Source organism: Dipodomys merriami, unplaced genomic scaffold (assembly GCF_024711535.1).
Source record: "Dipodomys merriami isolate MVZ:Mamm:240054 unplaced genomic scaffold, mDipMer1.0.p SCAF_421, whole genome shotgun sequence".
Lineage (NCBI taxonomy): Eukaryota > Metazoa > Chordata > Mammalia > Rodentia > Heteromyidae > Dipodomys > Dipodomys merriami.
In genome coordinates this window covers 366966-386237 of record NW_027205838.1, presented here as the reverse complement: position 1 = coordinate 386237, position 19272 = coordinate 366966, and the positions used below count along the sequence as shown (strand labels likewise).

At 53.2% G+C, this 19272-nt stretch overlaps 1 protein-coding gene across 1 annotated transcript in view; it reads right to left on the bottom strand.

Annotated features, from left to right (window-relative positions):
• Positions 1-19272, bottom strand: part of LOC138807589 (guanine nucleotide-binding protein G(I)/G(S)/G(O) subunit gamma-7) — a 101435-nt gene that overhangs the window by 9731 nt on the left and 72432 nt on the right. The window contains exon 3 of the mRNA XM_069993366.1: positions 16258-16309. The gene's annotated coding sequence lies outside the window, so the exon portion shown is untranslated. The remainder of the gene's footprint in view (positions 1-16257; positions 16310-19272) is intronic.

Below are 19272 nucleotides of genomic sequence, written 5' to 3'. Positions count from 1 at the left end.
GTGGGGTGCAGAGGCCCCACAGCAGTACCCCTATAGGGAGAGGACACCCTCCCACATACACACATACAAGAACACATGGAGTTTCTGGATCACTGTGGCCGAGGACCTTAAGTGTTAAAAAAAAAAAAAAAAAAAAAAACCCACAGTGGATACTGGTTGCTGCAGCCTCTAATCCCAGCTGCTCAGGAGGCTGAGATCCACAGATCTCAGTTCAAAGCCAGCACACGTAGGAAAGTCCTTGAGTCTCTTATCTCCGATTAACTAGCAAAAAGGCTGGGAGTGGAGCTGTGGCTCAAGTGGTTGAGTGCTAAGTCTTGAGTGAAAAAACTCAGGGACAGCACCGAGGCCCTGAGTTCAAGCCCCAGGAGTGGTGCAAACACACACACACACACACACACACACATACACACGGATGGATCTGTGTGCCTGTACACATGTGTACCTCTGCATGTGTGCACACCCGTGGGCAGCATTGTGTGTGCACGGTGTGCTGTATCACGCAGGCACCATGCGTGCAAGCCTGTCTGTGCACACGTGTGCCTGGCATGTGTGCTCACAGCGCGGTGTGACTCACACTCAGGGCCCCGGTGTTGCCACCTCCTGCTGTCCGGCTGCGCTGGTGTCACCAGCTGTCCTGACTCAGCCGTGCCTCAGCCTGGAGGAGGCGGGTGGCGTGGACCGGGCCACGCGGGGCGCTGAGTCAGCCCCCGGCCGGCCACCCTGGCAGGCCCGCCGGGCCGGCCGAGCGGGCAGGTGGGCAGGGGTGGGGCCCGGTGGAGGGAGGCCCCGGGCCCGGCAGGCCGGTGACCCCGGGCAGCCGCCCAGACAGGCAGGCCGGGGCTTGGCCAGGAGGCCCGGCGGTGAGGTTCTCTAAAAATAACCCGCAGTGGCCGCTGCCAGCCTGGCTGGCCCCAGCACAAAAGGGGGGATGCACGCCCCGCTTCCAGGGCGCCTGCTTTGCAGATGGGACACCCTGCCTGCAAGGTCACGGCAAGGACGCCCCCCCATCACCTCCAACCCAGAGCGCAGGGGTCAGAAGCACAGGACTCACGGGGCCAGGGACAGGCAAGGCCACCCGACCAACCTGGGCCTCTGGGCGGGCTCAGCAGAAGGGGCGGGGCATAAGATCGGTGGGCGTGGCTTTACATTGGTCCGCTAAGCCTCAGTAGAAGGGGCGTGGCTTACATAGTCAGGAATCACGGGTAGGCGCATGGCTTAAAGACAAGGGGCGTGGCTTACATGCCGGGGTGTGGCTTGTGGTGTAGGGGCGTGGCTTACAAGGTAAAGTCTTACGTTATAAGGCGTGGCTTAAGCACAAGGGGCGTGGTTTAATATAGCTTGTACAACAGAGGCTCTGAGTTCAATCCCCAGCTCAGGCAGGAAACTCACCATCACCACCAACAAAACCTAAAAGCTGCCGGGCGCTGGTCTGGGTGGCTCACGCCTGTCTTCCTAGCTACTCAGGAGGCTGAGGTCTGAGGATCACAGTTTGAAGTCAGCCCGGGCAGGAAAGTCCCTGAGATGTCTATCTCCAATTAACCAGCAAAAAGCCAGAAGTGATGCTGTGGCTCAAGTAGGAGAGTGCCAGCCTTGAGTTAAAAAGCACAAGGACAGCACCCAGGCCCTGAGTTCAAGCCCTAGGACACACACACACCCACACCCACACCCACACACACACAGAGTAAGAAATGTGGTAGGTTGGGATTTTGCACAGCAAGCTGGACAAATGGGTGGCCCGGCATGAACAGAGCAGAGCATCTGGACATTGGAAGTGACAAATGGTGTTCTAATCCCTCACTCTGGGCCTGGAGCCCAAGAGAGCAAAATTACAAGAAATAAAAAGCTATAGATAGAAGGTGCTGACCTAGTTGTTATTTATAATAGCGAGAAGTCGGAGCAAAACCACACGTTGTGAAACAAGAGGGCAGCTAATTCAACAGAACGCTCTCCCCGTGGGATGTTTTGCAACCATTAGAAACGGTAAGTGAAAATGTGGCGGGGAAGCCGGCAGGCATCAGGCCTGTCATCCATCCCTGCTACTGGGGGGGGGGGGGAGGAGGGCAGGGTAAAGGGGAGGGACTGAGATGAAGAGGATCACAGTTTGAAAGTCAACTTGGGCAGAAAACTCCATGGGACTTTTATCTCCAACTGACCACCATAAAAGACAGACTGGAGGTGTGGCTCAGATGGTACAGCAAGCTGAGTGAGAGAGCGTGAGGGCCTAGGTTGAAGTCCCAATATTACCACCAAGAGCAAAATTACACGTAATGAAAGAAGAAAGAACCCGGCGCTCGTGGCTCACGCCTGTAATCCTAGCCACTCAGGAGGCTGAGAGTTAAGGATTGTGCTTCAAAGCCAACCTGGTAGGAAAGTCTATGAGACTTTTATCTCCATGAACCACCATGGAAGTGGTGCTGTGGCTCAAAGTGGTAGAACGCTAGCCTTGAAGCAAAGGAGCTCAGGGACAGCACCTAGGCCCCAAGTTCTAGCCCCACAACCAACAAACAAAAGGGGATGGGGAGAGGAAGTTTTAAAAACCAGGTGCCGGTAGCTCACGGCTGTAATTCTAGTTACTCAGGATCACGGTTCAAAGCCAGCCAGAGCAGGAAAGTGTGTGAGACTCCTCTCCAATTAATCACCAGAAACCTGAAAGTGGTGCTGTGGCTCAAGTGGTGGACCACTTGAACAAAAAGCAGCTCAGGGACAGTGCCCAGACTCTGAGTTTAAGGCCCAGGACTGGCAAAGAAAAAGAGGGGAGTAGTGACTATTATGATTCTTTTCAATGAAATACAATCCATTTTATTTCCACGCAGTGCAAATCACCCTGGTGGCTCATAGTAGTTGAGGTTTGGCAAATGCACATGGCTGTAACCCCCTTTCCTAGTATATGGAACACACAACCTTCTATAAACATTGCCTTGTTCTTTTTCATGGTTGAGTAATATTCTACCAGAGGATCAAATCATTATTTGTAGACCTACTGTCTACGAAGGGGGCATCTGAGTTGCCTCTAGTTTTTGGTGATGGTAAATGAGGGTTGGATAAATATTCAGGTACAGACCACAAAAAGGTAGGTTTCTACTTCCAGTTCCTAGGGCAGGGGTGTGATTAACTTTGTAAGTTAAACTTTTTCCCCCCAGGTTCCAAACACTGCATTAACTTGGATTCCTGCTAGCCATATATAGGAGATGAAATAGGGCTACTGCCTGGACATTATGACTTGGCTGCTGCCCTGTGCTATGAGAACAGAAGATTGGGATGAGGAAGGAGGAGAATGTGTATATATATGTGTAAACATATATTCATATGTATGTCTACACATATGTATGTGTGTGTGTGTATATATATATATATATATATATATATATATATATATATATATTTCTCAACAAGAGGCTTGAACTCAGGGCCTAGATGTTGTCCTTTATCTTTTTTTTGCTCAGAGCTGGGTCTCTATTGCTTGAGCCATGCCCTCTACAGAAAGACAATGCTTCCAGTGGGTTTTTGCCTTTAGTTATTATTTTTTTTCTTGATCATGGGGTTTGAACTCAGGGTTTGGGTGAGTCCTTGAGCTCTTCTGCTCAAGGCTAACACTACCACTGGAGCCACAGCACCACTTCCGGTTTTCTGGGGGTTCATTGGAGATAAGAGTTTCATAGGCTTTCCTTCCCAGGCTGGCTTTGAACTGTGCTCCTCAGATGTCAGCCTCCTGAGTAGCTAGGATGACAGGCGTGAGCCACCAGCGCCAAACTAAAGGTTCAAATTTCACCAATACCCATTGGGTGTGTCCAGGAGAAGCTGGGCAGGGCACAGCCTCCTTTCTCAGTGAGCAGAGGCAGGTGAGGTGCAGCATCAACTCCCCACCAGGCAGAGCTGCTCTGAGAAGCATGGAAGAGATTCTGGCCTTGGCTCTCCCAGGCTGTGTAGCCTCAAGAAAGTTGCCTACCCTCTCTGAGCTCAGTAGATGCAGAGGGAGAATCCTATTTCTGCACAGGTTCCTGGGAAGAAAATGAGGTCCCCACCCCCACCCCGAGACCAGCAGCCAAGTATTTGGTAAAAAGAGAGTTACTGCAGAGACAGAGGAAAATATCAGCCCCAAATGAGTGTGGGAGAATGGGTTTGCTGGGGGGAGGGGGGCGTGGGGTGGGAGGGGTGGGGGGTGTTGAGCAATCTTCCTGCCTCGGCTCACAGGCACCCAGCCACTGCTGCCTTGACCTACCCAGAGGCTGGGTAAGGTGGGACTGGGGTAGTGTACCTTGCTCCAAGAGACATGGAAAGAGCTGGTAGTTGATTGCATTAAAGGGCTGGGAAGGCGGCTCAGGGGTAGAGCGCTTGCCTTGCATGCATGAGGCCCTGGGTTTGATTCCTCAGCACCATATAAGCAGAAAAAGCTGGAAGTGGTGCTGGGGCTCAAGTGGTAGAACATTAGCCTTGAGCTGAAGAGTTGAGGGACAGCGCTAGGCCCAGAGTTCAGGCCTCATGACTGGAAAAAACAAAACAAGGCCCAGAGTTCAGGCCTCATGACCGGAAAAAACAAAACAAAACAACAACAATAACAAAACATGAGGGCTGGGAAGGTGGCTTAGTGGTAGAGTGCTTGCCTAGCATGCATGAAGCCCTGGGTTTGATTCCTCAGTACCACATACACAGGAAAAACCAGAAGTGGTGCTGTGTCTCAAATGGTAGAGTGCTAGCCTTGAGCAAAAGAAGCTCAGGGAGAGCACCCAGGCCCTGAGTTCAAGCTCCAGGACTGGCAAACGAACAAACAACAACAACAAAAAACACCAGCAGGCACCGGTGGCTCATGCCTGTCATCCTAGCTCCTCAGGAAGCTAGGATCTGGGTTCAAAGTCAGCCCAGGAAGGAAAGTCCTGAGACTTATCTCCAATGAGCTACCACAAAACCAGATATGGTGCTGTGACTCAAAGTTGTAGAGTGCTAGCCTTGAGCGGAAATGCTCAGGGATAGCACCCAGGTGCTGAGTTCAAGTTGCAGTACACACACACACACACACACACACACACACACACACACACACACACACACACACACACACACACACACACCATTCTGCATCTCCCAGTGGAGGTATGATGCCATCCCTCCATGCTCTGTTGCGTGTCCTGGGAGTGGAGAGCAATTAGTCATGCCTGGGTCACTTGTCCTTTATGGCTGTGATGACAAGCCACGTCCTCTGGTGGGTGAACTCAGCTGTGCAAACCTTTGCTTATTAACATTGCTGGGCCCATTCCAAGGCCTCGAGGTGGTCCCTGGACCTTGAGGATGGAGGGTACGGAGCATGCCCACAACTGAAAAACCACAGGTCTCCTCCTAGCCCCTGGGGGCAGGGCTCATCTGGGCTCTGTGTCTGACTTGATCTTGGCTTTGTTGACCAAGAAAGAAGAAGCTTGCTAAGAAAGCAGGTGCCATGGCTCAAGCCTGTAATCTGGGCTACTTGGGAGGCTGTGACAGGAAGGATTGATGTTGGAGGCCAGCCAGGTAGAAACAAGTTCCTGTGCCCCCCCCCCCCAACCCCCATCTCAACCAATAGCTGAACCACAGTGGTACATACTTGTCATCTTTACTTTTACGGGAAGCATAAAAGGTGGATCAAGGTTCCAGGCAGGAAGCAAGACCCTATCCAAAAAAGCAGCAGAGCTGAGGGGGTGGGGGGAGGCCTGGAGGGTGGAAGATGGGAAAGAATTTCCACCCAGGATCTGGGATGATGGACCGATGCCCAAGTGGAGGGGTGGATGAGTGGTTTCCTGAGAGAGTGACCTCCTAATGCTGGGGTCCAGATGCAGAGGTGAACGGTAAGGACCCCCGAGGGGGAGAGCTTGGCCAATGTTCCCCTTTGGCAGAGACAACCAAATCTAGAAATGCAGATGGGAAGGACACGGGCTCTGACAGCAACTGCCACTGAATTTTGAATAATGTCTTTCATTTCCTTTTTTTTTTTTTTGGAGGGGGTAATAGTACTGCAGCTTGAACTCAGGGCACTGTCCCTGAGCTTTTTCACTCAAGGTTGGCAGTTTACAACCTGAGCCACAACTCCACTCTTTGCTGGATAATTGTTGATAAGAGTTGTGAGAGTCACACCGATTTTCCTGCCCCAGCTGGCTTTGAACCTACAATCCTCAGATCTCAGCCTCCTGAGTAGATAGGATTATACGTACGTGCTATGGGCACATCTTCAACCCCCGTACTGGATGCAATGGTCCCAGATTGCTAATAACCCTGGATGTGTGACAGAAATGAACATTTCTGTGGAGGAAAACTGCATCCATTCAAGACCTCAACTTACTTCTGTATATAAACTGGCAAATACAATGTCTAGCCCACAGGCTGACAAGGTGACAAGACCATATGAATGAACATCAGCAGGAAAGAAAATGGGCAATACAAATTGAACCCCAGGGATTCCACAGGCTGGAGTGGATGGAGATTTTAATGGTATTAATTACACTTGAAGAGATCAAAAGATTGGATGAATAATTTACCAGTAGATTGCAAAGGAAGGGTTAAAAAAGAATCAGCAGAGCCTGGCGCCAGTGGCTCATGCCTGTAATCCTAACTACTGTAGTAGTCTATTAGACTTTCCTGCCTAGGCTGGCTTTGAATCAAGATTCTCAGATCTAGCCTCTTGGTAGTCAGAATTACAGACATGAGCCACTGGCACTGCACTAATCAAGCAGTAAAAAAAAACCCAAAAACCAAAAAACAACAGAGTTGGGTGCCAGTGGTTCACATCTATAATCCTAGCAATTCAAGAGGCTGAGGTCTCAGGATGGAAGTTTGTACCAAGCCGAGGCAGGAAATGCCATGGAACTCTTATGTCCAATTACCTGCCAAAAAGCTGGAAGTAGAGCTGTGACTCAAGTGGTAGAGCACCAGCCTGAGCAAAAAAGCTCAGGGACAGCTCCCAGGTCTTGAGTTCAAGCCCCAGAACCAGTACAGCAAACAAGTAAAACCAAAATTAAAAACAGAAAAAAAAAAAGAAGCTTAGGTTGTTAAAATAAAATCCACAAGTGGCGCTGTAGCTCAAGTGGTAGAGCACTCGCCTTGAGCTGAAGAGCTGAGGGACAGCGCCCAGGCCCAGAGTTCAAGCCCCACGGCTGACAAAAAAAAAAAAAAAAAAGAAAAGAAAAATCCACATATCCTCCCTCACCCCGCAGTCAGAACTAAAGCGAAAGATGAAAGTGAGCAGGGTGCCAGTTGGCTCACACCTGTCATCCTAGATTTGAAGATCAAGGTTCAAAGCCAGCCTGGGCAGGAAGTCCCTGTGAGACTCTTATCTCCAATTTATCTACTCAAAAACCAGAAGTGGTGCTGTGGCTCAAGTGGTAGAGCTCTAGCCTTGAGCACAGACAGACTCAGGAACAGCTCCCAGGCTCTGAGTTCAAGCCATCCACACCCACACCCAAATCCACACACCCACACCCATACACACACCCACACCCATACACACACCCACACCCACACCCCCCCACCCCCCCACACACACACGATGAAAGCAATCATGGGCTTGTGTTGGATGAAGAAATACAAACTTTGTGTTTGGGGGTGCTGGTCTGGGTGTGTCGCAAAGGGTGCCAAGGTCCCATGGACACCAGGTGTGCAGGAAATAACTGCTTGGGTCACAGACCTGGCCTCCTCCATGGCCCCTCTGAGCTTGTAAATGTCACAGCTAGAAAGCTGTTTTAGGGAATCTGACCGCCTGTGGGGTTCACTTGGCCATCCTTGGCCAGATTCCACTTGTGTGCATAGCATCGTCCCTCAGTGTCCTCCCAGGGAGTTCCCTGGGCCTCCGTGGGTACACAGACCCATGTTGGGAGAGACTCTGACATTCCCCATACACCTGAAGGCAGTGGCCAGGCCATTCACACACCAACAGACACTAGGCAAGCAAGAAATCTGTATGTGTTAGGCTGACATAGGTCCTTCCTTCCTTCCTTCCTTCCTTCCTTCCTTCTTTCCTTTCTTTCTTCCTTCCTTCCTTTTATTGGGTCTCAAGTCTTGAGCCTAGCACTTGGTGTTTTTGCTCATGTCTGGTGCTCTACCACTTGAGCCATGCCTCTAGTCTGGCTTTTTGTTGGCTAATTGAAGATGGAACCTCTAGGACCTTTCAACTGTGATCTTCCAAATTGCTGCCTCTTGAGTAGCTGGAATTACAGGCAGGCCATACCATATCAAGAAAGTGGTGTCCCCCCATCCCCCAACTCCAGCAGATTTTCCTGGCACTTTTCACAGGTGGGTTATATGAGATTGTGCATTCCTGGAAGGGGGTCATGGATGGGGCCACTGCCAGGGCCAGGTGAAGTCAAGCAAGGCCCCATTTCTGTCCCCTCCCTTTTAGAAGCTTCACTGGCATTTGCAGATAGTTTACCTTGTGTGTGTGTGTGTGTGTGTGTGCGTGTGTGCGTGTGTGCACGCGTGTGCACGCACGTGCATACGTGCACACTAGTTCTGGAAGTTGAACTCAGGCCCTGGGCATTATCCCTTAGCTTTTTTGGCTTAAGGTTAGTGCTCTACCACTTGAGTCACACCTCCACTTCTAGCCTTTTGATGATTAATTGGAGATGAGTGTCATGGACTTTCCTGCCCTGGCTGGCTTTGAACCACAGTCTTCAGATCTCAGCCTCCTGAGTAGCTGGGATTACAGATGTGAGCCATGGTGCCAGGCTCTTCTTCTTGATGAGGCATTTGGGGGATATCTGCCGGGAGCCAGGAGAGCAGCGGGGCAGTGCAGAGCAGAGGGGCACAAAGCCACCAGTGGGCAGCAGTCCTGGGGGGGAGGGGCTTCCACAGATTCTCCCACCTTCCTGGGGCTGGGCAGGGAACGGAGGGGTCCCCCCTCCCGCTGAGACCCCCAGCCCTGGCTGTGATCTGTGCTGCCACTGCGACCCCCAGAGGTGCTGTGGTGATTTCCAAAGGAGGTGACAGAGGCGCAGGCCCGTGGTTCCCCTGAATTCCAGGCATAGCTGGCGTGGTTGGGGAGGCCACGCCCAGCGGCCGGCCGGCGGCCAACCAGGAAAGAACCGGAGCTTTCTGAGAATTGGCAAAGGAGCTGCGTAGAGGGCCAGGAATGTGAGGAATGCAGGGGCGGGGGGGGACAGGGACAGCAGTGGCGGGGGAGGGGGGATCCCCTGGCAGGTTCAGGAGGAAGGGGTCATCCTGAGGTCCCAGCCCCGAGGGCCTGGCCTGAGGTGTACCCCCAGGGGAGCCTAGGTGCACACCAGGGCTGGTGCTGCCAGCAAAGCCCGTGCACAGGAGCCCGTGACTCAGGAGCCAGCTGAAGGGTTGGCTCCCTCAAATCTGCTGGCCAATGGCGGTGCCGGCTACGGCAGGTGGCTTGTTGACACTGGAGGGGGTGGGGTCAGAGCAGGGGTTCCCTGTCGGCCTCAGCGTGGAGGTCACTCAGAACTGGATTCTTCTCTGTGGGTGTTCTGGGCCCTGCAGGTCCATGGTGCCCCGGTGTCTGCAGCCAGCCACCCCACCGGGATCTCCCCGCCATTCTATTATGTCTTACTTGACCTGCACCACCCCTTCAACAAGGTCGACACAATGGGGGGCTGGTGCCCACCCCCCATGACCTCGGATGACCTTTCCCTTTGAGTGCTGGCCTGGACCCCTCACAAAGTGGTGGTGGCTTAAGAAAGGGGGAGGGGTACTGCTGCTGGGCCTTACCTAATCAGGTGATCGTCCAAAAGGACCAGCACTCCCCCGCTTTTTATTGGGGGGGGGGAGTGCTGGGATTTGCACACAGGGCTACACACTTGTTCAGCTTGATGCCCAGTCCTACACCCATCTGGATAGCTTTAAAGATGATTTCTTGCTCTGAGTAACTCAGCTGCCTGGTCCATATTTCCACTACAGCCAAGTAAGACAGCCCCACCCCACCCCCAAAGGGGAGGATCCCCAGCTTGCCTGGCCCTGACTCCAGACCTCCAGAACTGTGAGATAACTGAAGTCCAGGCATTGTTTTAAAGGGCTCATTTGAGGTTGTTTGTTATGCAGCACTGCTAGCAGATACACAAGACCGGAATGGAGAATAACATGGCTGCTGGCGTGGGGGAGGGGAAGGGGGGGTTTACGGCATCAAAGTTTAGGCCCAGAGACTCTTGACACCTGTGCCAGGCAGTGACTGCCCTGCTCCTGGCTAGCCCTTCCACAAGCCGTGCCAGCTGGGTGCAGGCAGGGGCATTGTGGGAAGGGTCCAACTGGCCACAGCGGGTCCCCCTGCCACTGCCCAGTGCGTTCTCATGGTCTTTTTTTCTCCCAATCTCTTTGCTCTGACTGCTGTTAAAAAGCTTGGGAAAAGCCGGGAACTGGTGGCTCACGCCTGTCATCTTAGCTACTCAGGAGACTGGGATCTGAGGATCGTGATTCACAGCCAGCCCAGGCAAGAAAGTCCATGAGGCTCTTATCTCCAATAAACCAATCACCACCAGAAAATGAAAGTGGCACTGTGGCTCAAAGTGATAGAGCTCTAGCTCTGAGCTCAAACCCATGAAAGACCCCCCCCCCAAAAAAACCTAAGCGGAAAAAACCAAAACCTAAATACCCCAAAACCCAAACAACAACCTCTGGGTAGATTCTGCAGGGTGAGCTCGCTAGCGCGCGCGCTCTCTCTCTGACATGGAGCCATCAGCTGGCCAAGCACACTATGTTCACTAGTCACTGTGTTCAGATACAAAAGAGCCGGCAGTGTTGACAGAGGAAGGTCCAAAACCAAACAAAACCGGAGTGAGGAAGGGAGGGAGGAGGGAGGAGGGAGAGAGGAAGGAGGGAGGAGGGAGGAGGGAGGACAGGTCTCAGACAGGCTATGTTCCCCAGAGGCACAGCAGGGTGGGGCTCAGCCATCGCAGTCACCCTTGGCGCCCCCCCCCCATCACCCATCTCACAGAGGCTCCCAGGGCTGGGGGGCGTGGGGGGTGTCTCTAGGTTACACAGGGGGCACTGAGGGACACACATAGCTGTCACAGCGGGGGGAGGGGAGGTCCTGGGTCCCCCCGTGGGCAGAGGCCAGGGATGCTGCTGAGCCCCCGGAGGTGGCCCAGGATACCTCACAAGGAACAAGGGGACCCTAAATACCTACAGAGCTGAGGGGAGATTGTGGCTTTAGGAGAAGGTACCGGCCTGGACGCTGAGCTCAGGAGGGGCTGGATGCCGCACCCCCCCCACTGGGAGGAGGACTCCCCCTACCAGGCCCTCTGTCCCCAGCCAGCACCCACAGAATAATGCGAGGTGGCCCACACAGCAGGGCACTGGCTGGACTCCTGTGGACAGAGACACATCCCTGCTTCCCCAAACCCTCTGGGGGCTCCTCCAGCACAGTCCCCCCCCTCAGAGACGGAGGCTCCCCGTGGCTGCAGTCACAGGGTGGGGCGTGGGGAGCAGCCACGTGAGGGCCGGGGTGGTGGTGCTGGTGAGTCTGCGGACCACGTCAGCCCCCGTCGCGGGGGCTTTGGGGTGATGTTCGTGAGGGATCGTGGCTAAAAAACAAGATCCTGTGACTCCCCATCACCCCAATGCCTTTGTCCCTGGGGCTAAATCGGTCCCAGGAGGCTATAATTAGAAAGAAAGGGGACAAGAGGGACAAAGAGCAGTGAGGGCCAGGTCTTGCTGTGGCCTCGGGCTCTGTGCACCCGGCCCCAAGAATGCTCCAGCTTGTTCCCCAGCCAGGCCGCCTGGATGACACAGGGTGACGGCGGCGTGGCGTGGGGCTGGTCACCAAGGTGACCGCAGCCGGAGAGAAAGCTGCTTTCTGTCTCCTGGCCTGTGTGGGTGGCAGCCGTGTGTGTGTGTGGGGGGTGGTCATGTGAGGGTTTGTAAGCTCGGGAACAGAGGCCAGGCAGGCCAGGATGAAGCCCCCGTGCCTCGTGTCACTCCTGTCCTCGGCTTCCCGGCACGAAGGAAATGTTGTCACCCTGGCCCTGTGCCGGGGCGAGGGGGTGGCGCCAGGCTCATGAGGAAGCTCAGTAACGCAAGGCAAGCGGCCAGGTTGCGGGGAGAGCTGACAGGGCTGCACTGGGTCTCCCCACCTCTGACCCAGACAAACTCCTATGCGTCCTGCAAAGTCCCACGCAGGGGTCATGCCCTCAGTTAATCTCATCAACAGCCATGCCCCAGTGAACTATGCTAAAACTCACTCCCCACAGGGCTTTTCCACAGCTCCTGGCAGGTCCCTTGTGGGCTGGGAAATGTTTCAGCTACTGAAAACCACACATATTTGCCTGGGGCAGGTGGCTCATGCCTGTAAGCCTAGCTACTCAGAAGGCTGAGATCTGAGGATCATGGTTCAAAGCCAGCCCAGGCAGGAAAGTTCATGTGACTCATCACCAATTAACAATCACAAAACTGGAAGAGATACTGTGGCTCAAAGAGGGAGAGTGCTGGCCTTGAGCAAAAAAATCTCTGGGACAACACCAAGACCCTGAATTCAAGCCCCATGACTGACAGAAAAGAAAGAAGAGAAAGAAAGAGAGAAAGGAAGAAAGAAAGAAAGAAAGAAAGAAAGAAAGAAAGAAAGAAAGAAAGAAAGAAAGAAAGAAAGAAAGAAAGAAGAAAAGAGGAAGGAAAGAAAAGAGGAAGGAAAGAATGAAAGAAAAGCAGAGCTGGGCGCAGGTGACTCACACCTGTAATCCTAGGGAGGCTGAGATCTGAGGATCGCGGTTCAAAGCCAGCCCAGGCAGGAAAGTCTATGTGACTCTTCTTTTTTTTTTTTTTGGTCATGGGCTTGAACTCTGGCCCTGGGCGCTGTTCCTGCACTCTTCAGCTCAAGGTGAGCGCTCTACCACTTGAGCCACAGCGCCACTTCCTCCATGCGACTCTTATCTCCAATAAACTACTAAAAGAAAAGCTAGTCAGGCGCTGGTGGCTCACGCCTGTAATCCCAGCTACTCAGGATGCTAAAATCTGAGGATCTCGGTTCAAAGGCAGCCCAGGCAGGAAAATCAGTGAGACTCTTATCTCCAATTAACCACCAGAAAACAGGAAGTGTGCTTTGGCTCAAGCGGTAGAGTACTATCCTTGAGCTGAAGAGCTCAGGGACAGTGCTCAGGCCTAGAGTTCAAGCCCCACAACCAACAAAAAAGAAAGAAAAAGAAAAAAGAAAAGAAAAGAAAGGAAAAAAAAGAAAAGCTAGAAGTGGAGCTGTGACTCAAGTAATAGAACACTAGCAGTGTTGAGTGAAAAATTCGCTCAGGGATGGTGACTGGGCCCTGAGTTCAGGCCCCAGTAAAAACAAACAAACAACAAAAGAAAAGTGGAGCCCCGTGAGTTCCGTGCTGAGTTCCAGGGAGAGGGGCTGCGCAGTGTCGCAGGTGTGGAGCACACAAGCCTCCTCTAGAGGGGGGCAGTGCCCTCCGGGGGGACCCTGAGCCTCAGCTGGCTGCCGCAGCTGGGGGACTCCTGGCCTGGAGGAGGTGGTGGAGGCTGGGGAGGCAGCTCGGCCCCAGGAGGCCCGCAGAGAATGTGCAGAGTTGGGGGTGCTGGGCTGTGGAGCGATCCAGCCCAGGGCGAGCCTCCTTGTGAACCCCCACTGTGCTTTGGCCGCAGTGGGGTGACAGGAGAGGCCTGGAGCTGCTGTGGGATGTCCACAGGCCTCACCCCCCCCACACCCAGCTCCCCCCGCCCCCGTCCCAGGCCATGAGGCCCCAGTGTCCAGTCACGGCTCTGCAGGGGCGGGGGGGGGGGGGTACCAAATACAGACACCAGCACTGCCGGGGAAAATGTCTCAACACCTGGACCAGATCTTGGTTTGACATCAGCCCCCTTGTCCTGTCCTGGGCTCATCTACCATCTCACCAGAAAGAAGCCAGGAGGAGGAGGAAGAAGAGAGGAGGAGGAAGAAGGGGAGGAGGGGAAGCCTGCAGTCTCATCCGAAGGCTGGGCTGGGGAGAACACATTCGCCATTAGCACTGCAATGTGCTGTACAAAATTTGGGGAGTCTTCCTGTGGAACCTCCAGTCAGCAGCCTGCTGCAGGGAGGAAGAGCAGGTGCAGGGCTTGCTCACGCCCCACCCCCACCCCGGGGGACCTTTCTCTGGGTCCCTAGCAGCTTCTGTCCCAGCGGAGGCTGGGAATTTCTAACAAGGAGACTGAGTGTGTGGTTTTGCTCAGACACATCCCATCCATTTTCCATTACGCCTTTTCTTTCAAAGGCCCAAACACAGCCAAGGCTGCCTGGGCGAAGGCTGGTTCGCATGAAGTCTTTATGGGACAGTTGAAGGAAGGCCAGGGTTTCTGGGGCAGGGGTGGGGGCGGCTGGCAGGGCACATCACCTGTATCCCCACTTCTAGCAGCCTTCCTTGGCTTCGTAAATTAAATGACTTGAGGAAGTCCAGGGACCTTTGAACTCTGGACCTTGTACTTGCTGGCCTGGCACCCAACCACTTGAACTATAGCTTCATTTCCTAGCTTTTTGGTGATTAATTGGAGATCAGTCTCATGGACTTTCCTGCTCAGGCCAGCTTTGAATTGTGATCCTCAGATCTCAGCCTCCTGAGTAGCTGGGATGACAGGTGCGAGCCACTGGGGCCTAGCTTGGAGGCAGAATTTAAGAGTATGCAAAAAGCTGCTCATTGATAAAGCATATGTAATAGGTATCGTGTAATATGTATTGTGTGAATGTTAATGAAACCTTACTGCAAAACAACAACAAAAACCCAGGCTGGAATGTGGCTTGGTGGTAGAGTGCTTGCCTAGCATGCATGAAGCCCTGGGTTTGATTCCTCAGTACCACATACAGAGAAAAAGCTGGAAGTGGCACTGTAGTTCAAGTGGTAGTGATAGCCTTGAGCAAAAGAAGCGCAGGGGCAGTGTCTAGGCCCTGAGTTCAAGTCCCAGAACTAGCAAAAACAAAAACAAAAACCCAACAAACAAAACACCAAAAAACCTAGGTGGACTCTGGGCTAGTGCTCTACCACTTCAGCTACAGCCCTACTCCCAGCTTTTTTAAGTGGCTAACTGGAGGTAAGAGTCTCACAGACTTCTTTGCCCAGGCTGGCTTTGAACAATGATCCTCAGATCTCAGCCTCCTGAGTAGCTAGGATGACAGGAGTGAACCACCAGCAGCCAGCGGATCCCAGTTTCAGGCCAGTCCACAACAAAAGTGAATGAGACCCTATCTCAACAAAAAAGCCAAGTATGTCTTGAATGATACATGCCTTGAAGTCCAGCCATGTGGGAGGTGTCAACAGGAAGATCAAGATCCAAAGGGGAAAAAATGAGACCTTATTTGAAAAATATGTAAAGTTAAAAGCACTGGAGGTGTGGCTCAAGGGGTAGAGTACCTGTTTAGCAAGCATCTGGTCCTGAGTTGAAACCCTAGCATCACCAAATGATATACTGTAATGAGTGACCTTTTTAGCCTGGCTCCCTCTACCCTGGTCCTACTTGATATTTAGCACTCTTGGGGGCCAGAGGAGACCCAGGAAGTAAAAGGTGGAGGAAGCCGAACCCCACTGCCCAAAACTCCCTCTCCGTTCCTGAGCTAAATAATGAGCAGGCACTATGGCAGGTGGTGTTTGCAGAGGTGAGGAAGTGGAGATCTGGTATGAACTCCTCACCCCCAAACCAGTCCTGCCTCCACTCATCCCATGAGCCCCACAGCTGCTCCCCAGCCCCCGTCTCAGCCAGCCATGTTTCCAGAAAGAAGTCAGCCCAGAAAATGAAAATGCACAGCAAGCTGTGCTATCAGGAAACCCAAAACACAGAAGAAAGAGGGGAGATCGCCGATCCTCACCCCACGGGATCCCTGTGGGAACCAGGGGAAAAACAAGCAACCATGGGGCGCCAACAGCTCATGCCTGTCATCCCGGCATCTCAGGAGGCTGAGATCAGAGGATTGCTGTTCAAAGCCAGCCCGGCAGGCAAGAAAGTCCATGAGACTCTTAGCTCCAATGAACCCACACAAAGCCAGAATTGGAGCTTTGGCTCAAGCAGTAGAAGGCCAGCCTTGAGTACAAAGCTCAGGGACAGCACCAAGGCTCTGAGTTCAAGTCCCATAACAAAAAAGAAAAGACAAGGAGCCCAACCCAAGAGAAGGAAGGAGCGAGCAATTGCCTACGAATCTGAGACCTAGGTTCTAAACCCCTCAAGGCAAAAGCCAAAAATTACACACACACACACACACACACACACACACACACACACGCACACACACACACGCACACACACACACACACATACACATCTCGATTTCTTTGGCCTAACAGCCCAGAGTACAACCCAAAAAGATGAAACACAGCCTACCTTTACCTATTTCTTCTGGAAGAGAGGTGTTTTTTGTTTGCTTTTTGTTTTCCTGTTTAAAAAAAGAAAGAGAAAGACATGGTTACATAGACTCCAAATGTTGTCCAACATGTGGAAAATATAAAAGGACCACGTTCTCCAGACTCTCTGAGGAAGAATCAACTTTATTTCTTTTTTGGTTGGTCCTGGGGCTTGAACTCAGGACCTGGGCGCTGTCCCTGAGCTCTTTTGCTCCAGGCTAGCGCTCTACCACTTGAGCCACAGCACCACTTCTGGTTTTCTGGTGGTTCACTGGAGATAAGTGTCTTATGGACTTTTCTGCCTGAGCTGGCTTTGAACCATGATCCTTAGACCCAGCCTCCTGAGTAGCTAGCATTACAGGTATGATGGCGCCTGGCTTCTTCTTCTTCGTTTCTTCCTTTTGCCAGGCTCAGGGCCTGGTGCTGCCCCTGAGCTGCTTTTGCTTAAGGCTAGCACTCTACCACTTGAGCCACAGCATCACTTCTGGCTTTTTCTGTGTATGTGGTACTGAGGAATCAAACCCAGAGCGTCATGTGTGCAAGGCAAGCACTCTACCACAGCCCTTTTTTCTTTCTTTTTGAGCTCAGGGCCTCATGCCTGCAGGTGCTCTACCAGTTGAACCACACGTCCAGCTCTTCCTGGTTTTTGTTTCATAGGAGATTTCTTTTTTTTTTTTGTCAGTTGTGGACTTTGAACTCTGGGCCTGGGCACTGTCCCTCAGCTCTTCAGCTCAAGGCTAGCACTCTGCCACTTGAGCCACAGCACCACTTCTGGCTTTTTCTGCTTACATGGTGCTGAGGAATCGAACCCAGGGCCTCATGCATGCAAAGCAAGCACTCTACCACTGAGCCACCTTTTCAGGCCCTCATGTGAGATCTTATGTTTTTGTTTTTAAGGGCTAGTTTTGGACTGTAATGTTCCTACCTGAGCTGCCAACACAGCTGAGATTAAAGATGTAAGCCACTATGCCCGCTTTATTGTTGAGATAGGAGTCACTAACTTGTTGCCCCAGGGTAACCTTGAATGAGGCCCTTCCCAATCTGCTACCTCCAGAACAGCTGGGATTACAGGCCCACCTGTAATCAATTTAATTCTTCACCACCCATCCATTCCCAAAAGACAATAAGTTCTCTCTGTGGGGGAAGTGGGGTGGAAAGGGGTCACGTTTTTTTCTTCTTGAATTTGTATTCTTCCATTACAGAACACGAGGTTTCCCCAACTCGTGGTCAAAGTCTCCAACATCAGATGTCCCCCCCACCCGGAGCAGAAAAACAAAATTCTCCAGCTCTGAGTCTCCCTCCATGTGGAATAGCTGGGTGTTTTTCCGCCCTCTGCCTTTCTATTTGATGTCAGCCACGAGGAGGGAACCGGGAGCGCTGGAGGGCAGACCAATTAACCTGGGAAGGGAGGGCTGACAGGCTTAGGCAGCAGACCCCACCCCCCAAATCACATAGTAGCCACCAGCCTGGGGCATAGGTCAGCAGGAAGGAAATGAGAGCCGTGAGCGGACTGGGGAGGGTCTGGGGTGCTGCTGGATGGGGTGGGGTGCTCCAGGGGGCAGGAGACCCCCCCCAACTCCTTGATTCTGCACCAAATGGAAGGAGGCTGGCAGAGGCCTGGTGCATGCTGGGAAGCTGCAGGGCTGGCAGCCCAGCCGACCTCCTGTTCTTGGGGATCCCTATGCCTGGAGCCGTGGATGGCCCGGTGAGGTCACCGGAGGCCCACCCTGCGCCGGGCTTCCTGACCTGCTCGCTGGGGCGGCTCGCGAGGCTCAGGCTGTTTCTCCGCAGCCCTGGTGGCCCCTGTGGTCCCTGCCAGCCCCCAGCCCCCAAACCCCTCTTCCTTGGCAAACAGTTGGTGTTTCCCCCAGAATAACAGGGGTTTTCCAGCCTGACTGGAAAGCCTGGCTGCAGGGCCCCCTGCCCGGCCACGGGCCTTTCCAGCCACCCTGGGCTCAGGGCTGGGTGTTGGGAGATCTGGGGTAGGGAAGTTGGAAAGCTGCAGATCTCAGGGGCTCAGCCACAGAAACGGGGTGTGGGGGGAGAGTGGATGGGGCAACTTTCTGTTAATTCAGAGGCCCCTGCGCTCCCTGCACAAGGACTGGGTTGTTTCTGAGGGTGTCCCAGGCCTTGCAGGGGGCTCAGCCCCACCCATGCCAGGAGCTCCCCACAGCAAAGAATCACAGCCACACGTCCCCAGGTGGTGCCAACCCCATGTTAAAAGATGGAGGGGAGCTGGGTGCAGGTGGCTCATACCTGTAATCCCAGCAACTCAGGAGGCTGACATAGGAGATGGCAACTCCAAGCCAGCACAAGCAGAAAAGTCCATGAGACCCTTAACTCCAATGAGCCACTGAAAAGCCAGAAGTGGAGCTGTGGCTCAAGTGATAAGAGTGCCAGCCTTTGGGGAAAACAGGGACAGTGCCCAGGCCCTGAGTTGAAGCCCCAGCACTAAATGAATGAATGAGTGAATGAATGAATGAATGAGTGCATTAAATAAATAAAATACTCAGTTTCTGTCCAGCCAGGCAGGTTGGCACCTCCTGAGATACGGGTAGTCACCTCGCCCACCATGCTCCATGCAGAGGAAGATTCCAGAACCCCAGCACAGGCTCTGTGATCACTGTTACCCACCACACATCCTGTACCTGAGGCTGATGTGTGTGCGCGTGCCTGTGTGTGCGTGTGCGTGCATGCATGAATGGAGGCCGAGAGCTGGCAGTTCTTTGGGTCTCTAGGCCACGTGATCCTGAATCTTAGGGACCCTGGGCCAGGTCTGGGGACATGAGTGTGTGTCAGGACTTGGGGGGGGGTGCTCCTGGCCTGGGGGAAGCCAAAAGACACCGCTCAGGGCCCCCGCAGGACCCAGGAAGCCCCAGAGGGTGACCCGGCTGATTGTGCCTGTTACAGGGGGAGTCCCCAAATCGGCCCTTTCCTTCCTTTCCCCCTTGCTCTCATGGTGCCCGAGAGCGGGGTGGGGGGGCCCCCAGAAAGC